The sequence below is a fragment of the Triticum dicoccoides genome, chromosome 6A (genome assembly GCF_002162155.2).
Source record: "Triticum dicoccoides isolate Atlit2015 ecotype Zavitan chromosome 6A, WEW_v2.0, whole genome shotgun sequence".
NCBI classification, from domain to species: Eukaryota; Viridiplantae; Streptophyta; class Magnoliopsida; order Poales; family Poaceae; genus Triticum; species Triticum dicoccoides.
Window position 1 is genome coordinate 104,844,716 of NC_041390.1, and position 13,354 is coordinate 104,858,069.

The 13,354-nt window shown below is 46.2% G+C and overlaps 1 non-coding gene across 1 annotated transcript; it reads right to left on the minus strand.

Annotated features, from left to right (window-relative positions):
- Positions 1 to 4,664: 4,664 nt before the first annotated feature.
- TRNAH-GUG lies at positions 4,665 to 4,736 on the minus strand. Its single transcript has one exon. It is a non-coding gene; the product is annotated as a tRNA-His (tRNA).
- Positions 4,737 to 13,354: the final 8,618 nt, after the last annotated feature.

Here is a 13,354-nt window from a genome sequence, read left to right on the forward strand (position 1 = left end):
TCAACCTGTAGGTGTCTTTAATCTCACACATCGGTATAGGATGTTTACCGGGTGTTTAGACCTTTACAACTAGCTATATTTACATACGTATGGTTGACATACTAGTAACTAGAGAGCCTGCAGCCAACGTTTGGAATGGATCCCAACCAAATGCTTTTGGCAAAAGAGGTGGCAGTAGGCATGCAAAAGATGAAAAGCCTAATGGTGGAATATTCTCGGTGAGTTGTGGTGGATAAAGGATATAAAGTTGGACTTGCTTGGGAATAAACCTAGGGATTATATCCCACGGCAAGCATGCACGCAAAGGGACTCTGCATATACCTAGCCAGGCTTTCCATGAAAAGCCCTATGGGAATTAGCAGGAGCAAACCCCAATATACATGCCAATTGCCCTCTCAAAAGATCACTGCATGGCTTTTCTCCTCTTTTGCTTTCCATTCTTTCTTTATTCCCCTCCCTGGCTTTTGCAATCCAGGCAGCATTAACAAAAGGCTTTTGCTTCCCTGACACTTGCTTTCTGCTGCTGATTCTGATAAGCTGGTCTGGCCAGGATACAATCAAAGTTTGTCATCAACATACCTGAACTGGCCTGTAGTCTTATTATATAATGAATTCTTTATAGAATGTGCCTTGCAGCAAAGAAAAAGAATCTGGATGAAGTACATCTACCTACCTCAGAAGAGTCCAAGAGTTAGCTCCTGGCAACAATGATGATATGATACTACATAAACAGCAGCTTTCCTCAGCATGTACGTGGTACTGTACCATGTTTCAGAGCCATTGCATTGCAGATTCATAGTTTGATCAGAGAACAGCATAAACACAGCCAACCAAATAATCATTAAATAATCATGGACTGGTTGATTATTGCATGAATGGCGCACGCCTTGCTTTCAACTGCATCAAGGTTTTGGTCCAGGGATTTCAGCAGCAACATCAGGATTTGGGGAGGTGGTCCAGGAATCCAGAGGCTCCCTCCCACATGTGGGAGGAGGGCACACATCCCCAGTGCATCATCGCCGGCCCGGACGCCGAGCACGATCCCCGATGATGCTCGAAGTCCGTGTGCATGAGCAACTGCAAGCCTCGAGATCCATTAGCAATTAGTCAGCTACCCCCAAGGTTCCTCCTGAAAGGGACACCATGGGCGCCGGTGCAGCCCTACTTGTCCATTGCAATTTGTCGTTCTACGTTGCTTGCATGCCTGTAAAGTTCAGTGGTTGCAGATCAGCACAGGTTAACCTGTAAAAGATATCGTGGCAGATATGAATTAGAAACCTGGGGATATATATCAACAGATGAACAGTAAATGAAAAGTAACAAAGTTGCAACAGATGAACAGTGAATGAAAAGTAACGAAGTAGCAACAGATGAACAATGAATGAAAAGTAACGAGGTAGCACAAGTTGTGCGGCAACATGGGGTGCATGGTAAAAAGTAGAAACCTGAGGAGGCTAAAGTAGCACATGCAGTAAAATGCTTTTTTTAAGTGGCACTAGTGAGGTTGAATATACATATCCTAGCTACTTTGGTGTAACTACACGAACTTGTATGTGGGCTCTATCAGTAAACTCATTCAGACATTCAGTCATGCGTGGAACTGTTACAGCAGTACCATCTTTCAATGAATGATACCCAGCAAACATAATTTCACTCCTCATATGACGCAGGAATAAAATGTGCAGCAGAAAAGAGTTTAACTAGAAGTCGACTCTTTTTTTTCATGTGTACCAATTGATACATCAGAAAGTTCCCCACAGAAAACCAATGGCATTGCTTCCCTATTCTTGAGTATGGACGAGCTTGTTTCTTTCACATTTCCCCCCTTGAATGTATGTAACCAGAAAGCTTGAAACAAATACAGCATAACGCGGTAAGCTGATGTGCTTAGCAAGCTAACCCTAAGCTATGGTTTAGGTGTATATATGTCTACATACATGTACAGTTTCGAGCTATTGACATCGCAAGCTTCGTCAGCTAGCGCCGCCAGTTGAGATGCTCTTGGATTTGCAAGTGATGATGTAAAATGGCTACTTTTTAGGTAGAGTGTTCGCAATCCTCCAAGAATAAGGCTCCAGGATTCCCATGACCCTCAACCAGCCACCTCGCCAGCAGGGACAACAGCTGAGATTTCTATCACATCTTCCTTACTCAACTTTACCTTTACAGCCTCGACGTTATCATGAAGGTTCTTCACTTTTGTTGTTCATAGATTCAAAGAACAGTTGGGCACTTACACTAAATAGACATGGCATTAGATGGCATGTCTTCTACATGAGAGCAATAGTGTTTTTTTTTTCATACATAGAACACAAGCGTTTAAGGCTATGTTTGGTTACAGGGATCAAATCCCCTAATGGCAATTGCGGAGCTTGGGCCAAAATATTGGAGGCCCAGTGGGTTGGGGGGATGGAGTACAAGGTTTGGGCCAATTTCAATGCTTATATGGGCCAACTGCTAAGTGTTTTTTAGACAAGGCCAACTGCTAAGTGATTATCAGAGAAAATCTTCTGGGCTGCGGGGGCGGTGGCCGAGGTTGGCTCTCACTAAGCTCCGCCACTGCCTAGTGGATCTAATCCCTACAAGGTTTGGGTAAACCCCTTGTCTCCTCCCCACCCCACATGGAATCATTCGACTAGGGGGGTTGATCCCTCCCCACTTAAACTCTATTTGGTTGCTCCTCCCACTAGCAGCACTTCTCAACATGTCAACCATTAACAGTAATTTATTAAAACTAACCGGCTCAACACAACAGTAGTTAAAAATGATATGTATTGTTTCATTAAGCGAACACACAAAACTGAATTAAAAGATTCATCAATCACACATTAGACTTGGTTGCTCAACAAAAAAGGCAGTGCTTCAATTACTGATTGGTACACTTGCGAGAACTATCACAACGACATCACTAGACATGCTATTGCAATTTCTCATGGCATCATCAAATCTTACGTTGCAGATGAACGAGCGATGTCAAGTTAAAGCATGAATCAACTGAAGATCATATATGAAAAGAATCAGAACAAAATATGCAAGCTAGCTTAAGTGAGTATTTCCCTTTTTCTCACAAGCTTATCAGCATAGAGATATCTATCTGGCATAATCGTGCCATGAACACCAAAAATCATGGTCTTTCTTATTTGATCATAAAGTGTACTAGAATATGTAGTATCAGCTACCGTTCAACCTATATTGCGGATGCGGAAGTGAGAGTCACTTGCAACGGCGCCAACAACCTAATTTGATCATCACGGGAAGTGAAACGACAAGTTCTGAATAGCACAAGGAGACCATGTATAAAAGAAACACAAATGTGCCGATACACCCACAAATTAATATCAGATTATATGAATCTCGTTAAATGATAAAAACAATGATTTGTGCCAAAGGTTTGCTACAATCAGCTACATCAGCTTTGATTGATAAAATTTTACACAAAACATTCATAATATTGTACAATGTCTCCCACACAGGTTTCCTACTCGGTCTTGAGGCAACTGGCCGGCTCAACACAACAACAGTTAAAAATGCCAGCAGATCCCATAGTAACTCATAACGATGATATGTATCGTTTAATCAAGTGAACACGAGCTGAATTTTAAAATTCATAAATTACACACCAAACTTGGTTGATGAACAAAAAAGTCATCCTCAATTATTCATCGGCGCATGCACTTGCAAGAACTGTCCCAACAACAGCAAAAGACATGCTATTGCAATTGCTCATGCCATCATCAGATCTTACATCGCAGATGACCAAGCGATGTCGGGTTAGAGCATGAATCAACCAAAGAGCATGTATGAAAATAAAAAACAGAACACGATATCCATGCTAGCTTAAGTGAATATTTTCCTTTTTCTCACAAGCTTGTCAACATGGAGATATATATCTAGCCCAATAGTGCCATGAACAAAGAAAAACACGGTCTTTCTTATTTGATCATAAAGTGTGCTGGAATCTGTAGTATCAGCTACCATTCAATATATATTACTCATGCGAAAGTGAGAGTCATTTGCAACGGCACCAACACCATGATTTGATCATCGCCGGAATTGAAACGACAAGTTCTGAACAACGAAAGGAGACTCCATATACAATAAGTGCACATGTGTCGATACACACAAATTTATATCAGATTATATGAATCGCATGTAGGGATGGCAATGGGTATCCATTATGCATGTACCCTGTGGGTAAAACCGTATTAGGATAAGGGTATGAGACAAAATATTACATAACCCGTACCCCCATACCCATGTGCCTTTATAAAATCTAACAAATATGGACAAATTATCTCTACACTTTGTCGTGAGTTTGTCAACTTAAATTTTATGATTCTATGCTATTATTTAAGTTGATATTTTGATGTATCGTTGTTTACAAGAAAGTGTCGATTTTACAGAATGTTTTCTTGTTATAAGTATGTATATTGATGTTATTATGTGTTGTTGTTTATAAAATATGATTGTATGTTGTTGTTTATAATTAGGTGATGCTCAAATTAATGCTATTTAAACACAGATATTTTTACCCGCGGGTACCCATTTACCCTGTTGGGTGATGGGTATGAAAAAAATTTGTACCGGCTAGCGGGTAAGCTCAAATTGGATGGGTAAGGATACGAGGGAAATTTATGTGATACAGGGAAAAAGAAAATTGAAAATGTGGCTGCTGGGATTCGAGCCCAGGTCTCCACGGCCACAACGTGGAATTCTCACCACTAAACTACAGCCACTTTATTGATAAAATTTTACACAATCGTTTGTAATACAGTACAATGTCTCCCACACAGCTGACCTACTCGGTCTCCAAACTACAAAGGGGGTTCTATCAGGGAAAATCTTCTGGGTTGGGGGCAGTGGCCCAGGTTGGCCTCACTAATCTCCCCACTGCCTAGTGGATCAAAACCCGGCTTGCCTTCATCCTACCCCACATGGAAGCATTCGACTAGGGGGGTTTGATTCATCCCCACTTAAAGTATGTTCACTTGCTCCACTAGCAACACTTCTCAACATGTCAAAAATTATCAATAATTTATTACAACTAACTGGCTCAACACAACATCGGTTAAAAATAGCATCAAATCACATAGCAACTCATCACGATAATATGTATTGTTTCATCAATCAAACACAAGCTGAATTTTAAGATTTATCAATCACACACCATACATGGTTGATGAAGAAAAAGGTCATGCCTGAACTACTCGTCGGCGCACTTGCGAGAATTGTCCCGACGACGTCAGAAGCCATGCTATTGCAATTGCTCGTGGCATCATCAGATCTTAGGTTGCAGATGGTCGAGCGATGTCAAGTTAGAGCACGAATCAACTGAAGAGCATGTATGGAAGAAGAAAAATAAACAAAATATGTAAGCTAGTGTCGGCGTTCTGGGAACAGGGGTACCAAGACTTGCCTGCCTGCGGCCCAGTGCATGGCTCCACCAGCGGCCTGGTATGGCCCATTTTCATCAGCAAACACTCAAGACCCTCGCGAGGGGCCAAGCCTCGCGAGGCGGACGACACAAGACCTCCTCAGGGGCGGCCTCACTAGGATGGCTCGCGAGGAGCGGAGAGATCAAGGCGAGGGGCACCTCGTGACGTTTCTGTGATGTGAGCCATGATGACCAAGGCCAGACGGGCGCAGAGTACCAGTTGCCTCTTTGGTGCTAAAGAGGCAAGCACAGGCGAGGAGTCCCGAGGCATCAGGCAAAGATTTCCATATCTATGCAACGATACCAAGACTAGCAGGACGGCAGGACAGAGGTCATCACAGAGCCCACAACGGCGTCATCACCAAAGCCTTTGGCAGGCGAAGACCACCTTTTGTCAGGATAACTTGTACTAGTTGTCCCCCTTCGAACTGGCCGTTGTGGGATCCCTTCCTGCCTAATATTTGGGAAGAGGACCCGAGCCTCTATAATTAGGACCAGCCACCACCATGGAGGGGGGATCTGGAGAGGAACCAGACCATCCACACACGCACAAGCTCATCGAGCTCAATAACACATCTCCTCAGGAGGCTGTTATTCCCTTGTACTTTTTCATCCCCAGCCTACAAGGCAAACCACCACACCATAATGGAGTAGGGTATTACACCACAACGGTGGCCCGAACCAGTATAAACTCTTGTTTCCCTTGTTCCTCGGGTTCGGCGAGCTAGGCTTTGAGATCATTGCGAGAGTGTGAGCTAGGGGGAGAGAGGTCTTCATGCACACCCCAGTGTTCGAACCTCAAGGGTTTTGCCGGAACCCGTAATCCGCCATTTGGCGCGCCAGGTAGGGCTGCGCTGAAGCTTTTCTTTCGTCGATCCGCTTTCCACTGTGTTGGGGAACATAGTAATTTCAAAAAAAAATCCTACGCACACGCAGGATCATGGTGATGCATAGCAACGAGAGGGGAGAGTGTGTCCACGTACCCTCGTAGACCGAAAGCGAAAGCGTTAGCACAACGCGGTTGATGTAGTTGTACGTCTTCACGATCCGACCGATCCAAGTACCGAACATACGGCACCTCCGAGTTCTGCACACATTCAACTCGATGACATCCCGCGAGCTCCGATCCAGCAAAGCTTCACGGGAGAGTTTCGTCAGCACGACGGCATGGTGATGGTGATGATGTTGCTACCGACGCAGGGCTTCGCCTAAGCACCGCTACGATATAACCAAGGTGGAATATGGTGGAGGGGGCACCGCACACGGCTGGAATAGATCAATAGATCAACTTGTGTGTCCTAGGGTGCCCCCTGCCCCCGTATATAAAGGAGCAAGGGGGGAGGCGGCTGGCCAGGAGGTGGGCGCGCCAGGGAGGGAGTCCTACTCCCACCGGGAGTAGGACTCCTCCTTTTTCTTGTTGGAGTAGGAGAGGGAAGGAAGGGAGAGAGGAGGAGAAGGAAAAGGGGGGGCGCCGCCCCCCTCCTTGTCCAATTCGGACTAGAGGGGGAGGGGGTGCACGACTGCCCTGGCCGCCCCTCCTATTCTCCCACTAAGGCCCAGGAGGCCCAATTAACTCCCCGGGGGGTTCCGGTAACCCCCCGGTACTCCGGTTTTTATCCGAAACCACTTGGAACACTTCCGGTGTCCGAATATAGTCGTCCAATATATCGATCTTTACGTCTCGACCATTTCGAGACTCCTCATCATGTCTGTGATCATATCCAGGACTCCAAACTACCTTCGGTACATCAAAACACAAAAACTCATAATACTGATCATCACCGAACTTTAAGCGTGCGGACCCTACGGGTTCGAGAACTATGTAGACATGACCGAGACACGTCTCCGGTCAATAATCAATAGCGGAACCTGGATGCTCATATTGGCTCATGCATATTCTACGAAGATCTTTATCGGTCAAACCGCATAACAACATACATTGTTCCCTTTGTCATCGGTATGTTACTTGCCCGAGATTCGATCGTCGATATCTCAATACCTAGTTCAATCTCGTTATCGGCAAGTCTCTTTACTCGTTCCTTAATACATCATCCCGCAACTAACTCATTAGTTACAATGCTTGCAAGGCTTATAGTGATGTGCATTACCGAGTGGGCCCAGAGATACCTCTCCAACAATCGGAGTGATAAATCCTAATCTTGAAATACACCAACTCAACCTGTAGAGCACCTTTATAATCACCCAGTTACACCGTGACGTTTGGTAGCACACAAAGTGTTCCTCCGGTAAACGGGAGTTGCATAATCTCATAGTCATAGGAACATGTATAAGTCATGAAGAAAGCAATAGCAACATACTAAACGATCAAGTGCTAAGCTAACGGATGGGTCAAGTCAATCACATCATTCTCCTAATGATGTGATCCCGTTAATCAAATGACAATTCATGTCTATGGCTAGGAAACATAACCATCTTTGATCAACGAGCTAGTCAAGTAGAGGCATACTAGTGACACTTTGTTTGTCTATGTATTCACACATGTATTATGTTTCCGGTTAATACAATTCTAGCATGAATAATAAACATTTATCATGATATAAGGAAATAAATAATAACTTTATTATTGCCTCTAGGGCATATTTCATTCAGTCTCCCACTTGCACTAGAGTCAATAATCTAGATTACATAGTAATGATTCTAACACCCATGGAGCCTTGGTGCTGATCATGTTTTGCTTGTGGAAGAGGCTTAGTCAACGGCTCTGCAACATTCAGATCCATATGTATCTTGCAAATCTCTATGTCTCCCACTTGGACTTGGTCCCAGATGGAATTGAAACGTCTCTTGATGTGCTTGGTCCTCTTGTGAAATCTGGATTCCTTTGCCAAGGCAATTGCACCAGTATTATCACAGAAGATTTTCATTGGACCCGATGCACTAGGTATGACACCTAGATCGGATATGAACTCCTTCATCCAGACTCCTTCATTTGCTGCTTCCGAAGCAGCTATGTACTCCGCTTCACATGTAGATCCCTCTATGACTCTTTGTTTAGAATTGCACCAACTGACAACTCCACCGTTCAATATAAACACGTATCTGGTTTGCGATTTAGAATCGTCCAGATGAGTGTCAAAGCTTGCATCGACGTAACCATTTACGACGAGCTCTTTGTCACCTTCATAAATGATAAACATATCCTTAGTCCTTTTCAGGTATTTCAGGATGTTCTTGACCACTGTCCAGTGATCCACTCCTGGATTACTTTGGTACCTCCCTGCTAAACTAATAGCAAGGCACACATCAGGTCTGGTACACAACATTGCATACATGATAGAGCCTATGGCTGAAGCATAGGGAACATCTTTCATTTTCTCTCTATCTTCTATAGTGGTCGGGCATTGAGTCTTACTCAACTTCACACCTTGTAACACAGGCAAGAACCCTTTCTTTGCTTGATCCATTTTGAACTTCTTCAAAACTTTGTCAAGGTATGTGCTTTGTGAAAGTCCAATTAAGCGTCTTGACCTATCTCTATAGATCTTGATGCTCAATATATAAGCAACTTCACCCAGGTCCTTCATTGAAAAACTCTTATTCAAATATCCTTTTATGCTATCAAGAAATTCTATATCATTTCCAATCAACAATATGTCATCCACATATAATATTAGAAATGCTACAGAGCTCCCACTCACTTTCTTGTAAATACAGGCTTCTCCAAAAGTCTGTATAAAACCATATGCTTTGATCACACTATCAAAACGTTTAATCCAACTCCGAGAGGCTTGCAGCAGTCCATAAATGGATCGCTGGAGCTTGCACACTTTGTTAGCACCTTTTTGATCGATAAAACCTTCAGGTTGCATCATATACAACTCTTCTTCCAGAAATCCATTCAGGAATGCAGTCTTTACATCCATTTGCCAAATTTCATAATCATAAAATGTGGCAATAGCTAACATGATTCGGACAGACTTAAGCATCGCTACGGGTGAGAAGGTCTCATCGTAGTCAACTCCTTGAACTTGTCGAAAACCTTTCGCAACAAGTCGAGCTTTGTAGACAGTAACATTACCATCAGCGTCTGTCTTCTTCTTGAAGATTCATTTATTCTCGATGGCTTGCCGATCATCGGGCAAGTCAAGCAAAGTCCACACTTTGTTCTCATACATGGATCCCATCTCAGATTTCATGGCCTCAAGCCATTTTGTGGAATCTGGGCTCATCATCGCTTCCTCATAGTTCGTAGGTTCGTCATGGTCTAGCAACATGACTTCTAGAACAGGATTACCGTACCACTCTGGTGCGGATCTTACCCTGGTTGACCTACGAGGTTCAGTGGTAACTTGATCTGAAGTTTCATGATCATCATCATTAGCTTCCTCACTAATTGGTGTAGATGTCACAGGAACCGGTTTCTGTGATGAACTACTTTCCAGTAAGGGAGTAGGTACAGTTTACCTCATCAAGTTCTACTTTCCTCCCACTCACTTCTTTCGAGAGAAACTCCTTCTCTAGAAAGTATCCATTCTGAGCAACAAAATTCTTGCCTTCGGATCTGTGATAGAAGGTGTACCCAACAGTTTCCTTTGGGTATCATATGAAGACACATTTCTCCGATTTGGTTTCGAGCTTATCAGGTTGAAGCTTTTTCACATAAGCATCGCAGCCCCAAACTTTAAGAAACGACAACTTTGGTTTCTTGCCAAACCATAGTTCATAAGGTGTCGTCTCAACGGATTTTGATGGTGCCCTATTTAACATGAATGCAGCCGTCTCTAAAGCATAACCCCAAAACAATAGCAGTAAATCAGTAAGAGACATCATAGATCGCACCATATCTAGTAAAGTATGATTACGATGTTCGGACACACCATTACGTTGTGGTGTTGCAGGTGGCGTGAGTTGCGAAACTATTCCGCATTGTTTCAAATGTAGACCAAACTCGTAACTCAAATATTCTCCTCCACGATCAGATCGTAGAAACTTTATTTTCTTGTTACGATGATTTTCCACTTCACTCTGAAATTCTTTAAACTTTTCAAATGTTTCAGACTTATGTTTCATTAAGTAGATATACCCATATCTGCTCAAATCATCTGTGAAGGTGAGAAAATAAGGATACCCGCCGCGAGCCTCAATATTCGTTGGACCACATACATCAGTATGTATGATCTCCAACAAATCTGTTGCTCGCTCCATTGTTCCGGAGAATGGCGTTTTAGTCATCTTTCCCATGAGGCATGGTTCGCAAGTACCAAGTGATTCATAATCAAGTGATTCCAAAAGTCCATCAGTATGGAGTTTCTTCATGCGCTTTACACCAATATGACCCAAATGACAGTGCCACAAATAAGTTGCACTATCATTATCAACTCTTCATCTTTTGGCTTCAACATTATGAATATGTGTATCACTACTATCGAGATTCAACAAAAATAGACCACTCTTCAAGGGTGCATGACCATAAAAGATATTACTCATATAAATAGAACAACCATTATTCTCAGATTTAAATGAATAACCGTCTCGCATCAAACAAGATCCAGATATAATGTTCATGCTCAACGCTAGCACCAAATAACAATTATTTAGGTCTAAAACTAATCCCGAAGGTAGATGTAGAGGTAGCGTGCCGACGGCGATCACATCGACTTTGGAACCATTTCCTATGCGCATCATCACCTCGTCCTTAGCCAGTCTTCGCTTAATCCGTAGTCCCTGTTTCGAGTTGCAAATATTAGCAACAGAACCAGTATCAAATACCCAGGTGCTACTGCGAGCTCTGGTAAGGTAGACATCAAACGGGTTGTCGGCCCCCGACCTCCGCACGGCGATGAACGCGCCGCACTGAGCCGGCACGCCCGCGGCCTGGGTGCCGAGCTTGGAGAAGAAGAACTCCCCCCAGAGCTCCATGGTGGGGAGAACACCGATGAAGCCCTCGCACAGGGTGACGAAGGCGGACATCAACACCACCATGTTGGGGGTGAGGTGGTGTGGCTGGAGTCCGTAGAACTCAAGGAAGGAGCGGAAGAAGTTGCTCACCGGCAGGCCTAGGCCGCGCAGGCAATGTGAGCGGAAGACGACCCGCTCGCCCTCCTGCGGCGCCGGCAAGATCTCTCCCCTCCGCGCGAGGCGGACCCTCACGAGGTCCGACGCGTCTTGCGGAGGAAGTCAATGTGATCCTCGTGGACCTCCGAACCATCCCAGGTGCCAGAGTGCGCCATCGGGGGCGTAACGTCGGAGGAAGAGCTCATCGTGAGCGGACCGCCGCGATGTTCGACAAGGCTCGAGGAGCGGAGAGGGAGAAGGAGAAGAAGCAGTGGGGAGGTGGGACGCGCGTGCTCTGCCGCTTCCCCTCCTCCCCCTACTTATAGCCTAGTGGGATGCGAAGCCGAGGGAGCAGTTGTGGGATTTACTGCGCCCACTACCCCACGCCCCCACGTTTATCATGCAAAGTTACTATGTGCAGTAACTCCGTGGGAACCTCAACCGCCCCCCACAGCCGCAGCGGATCCGCTCGCGTGCCGAGGCGTGGTAGTGGCAGGCCCCGCCTGCAGACATGTCCCATCTCACGGATGGGTAGGCGGGCTCGCCCGGCCACTGGTTACCATGTGGTGGGCACGGAGTGGGTGGCGGTCAGGAAGCTTAGCTCATATGCTACTGAGTTCCCGCCAGGGGATTCGATGGCATTTTTGGACAAGTCAAAGTCAGGCGACTCCGACTCCTACCAGCCGGCCCGGCGGAGTCACCACGAATACTCGGAGAATGAAGCTATTGAGGCTCCTCGGCTGATTAATCGCGGTGCCTCATCAGCTTCGGGGACTACTATCAGAGTAATGGGTCATGGGTAGGCTAACCCGAGGCCCATAGCCTTTCAAGACTTCGGGGCTGACTGCGCCCCTCAAGACACGGACGGAGAGCCGGCTTCGGGAGGGCGGCTGAAGGAACGGCCGGCTGCCCATAAGCGTCCGAGTCCTGCGGATGAGATCAAGACCGGCTGACTCCAACTGGCGGCTTCTGAAGTCGCCGGCCGCGGGAAGTCGGCCCACGACGTCAACGAAGCCCATGCCCTCATCAGGGGGGATGGGACAGGGAGTGGCGACAGTGAAGCCCACTCCCTCCCCTTTTTCCGGGGGATGGCTAGAGCACAGTGCGCCGTACCAGTGGAGATCTCCGTCTGGCACAGCACTGTGCCATGCCATCCCTGACGCCAGCAACAGTGGGCGGAGTCCTGTACCCATGACGTCTGACAGTACGATCCATGAAAGACGGGCCCCACCAGTCAGTGAGAGTCCAGAAGACGGCAAGAGCGCCCCAAGTTGGACCAGTAGGGAACCGGCCTCCGGGAGTCGGCCTGCCCCTCCTACTGGTTTCCCGCGCCATTAACGAGACGAGACGGGGAGTGGCTACAGTAATCATCTGCCAGGCGGCAGGACTGTAGCCACGACCCCATCACCAAGCCTGCATCACTAGAGACACGGCTACAGTAATCAGCAGCCAGCAGGACCCGCCAGCGGCGGGTGTGGCCTCTCGGCTCCCTACCCGGCCAGTCAGCTGGGCCCAGCAATCGGCGGGCCCTAGCAGTCGGCAGGAGGGCCCGCAGGTGAAGAGATTGACAATTGGGCCCTGTGTCCCTACAGTTTACCACTGTACCCCTGGGGGTTGGCTTATATAAACCCCCCGGGGCACCCATGCAAAGGGTCCCGATTCATTAGAACTAGACCAGACCTTAGAGAAGAGGGAGAGCCAGCCTAGCCTCATCCTGTCCACATATACAGCTCGAGGAGCACCTTTGTACTCACTTTGCCTTAGTGATCATGCGGAGACCCCGCAGAGCAGGACTAGGGGTGTTATCTCCTAGGAGAGCCCCGAACATAGGTAAAGTACGCCGGCGTTCTTGTCTACGCCTCATCCCGCTTCCAGGCACCGGCGACGTTCTACTCGCCCCCACCA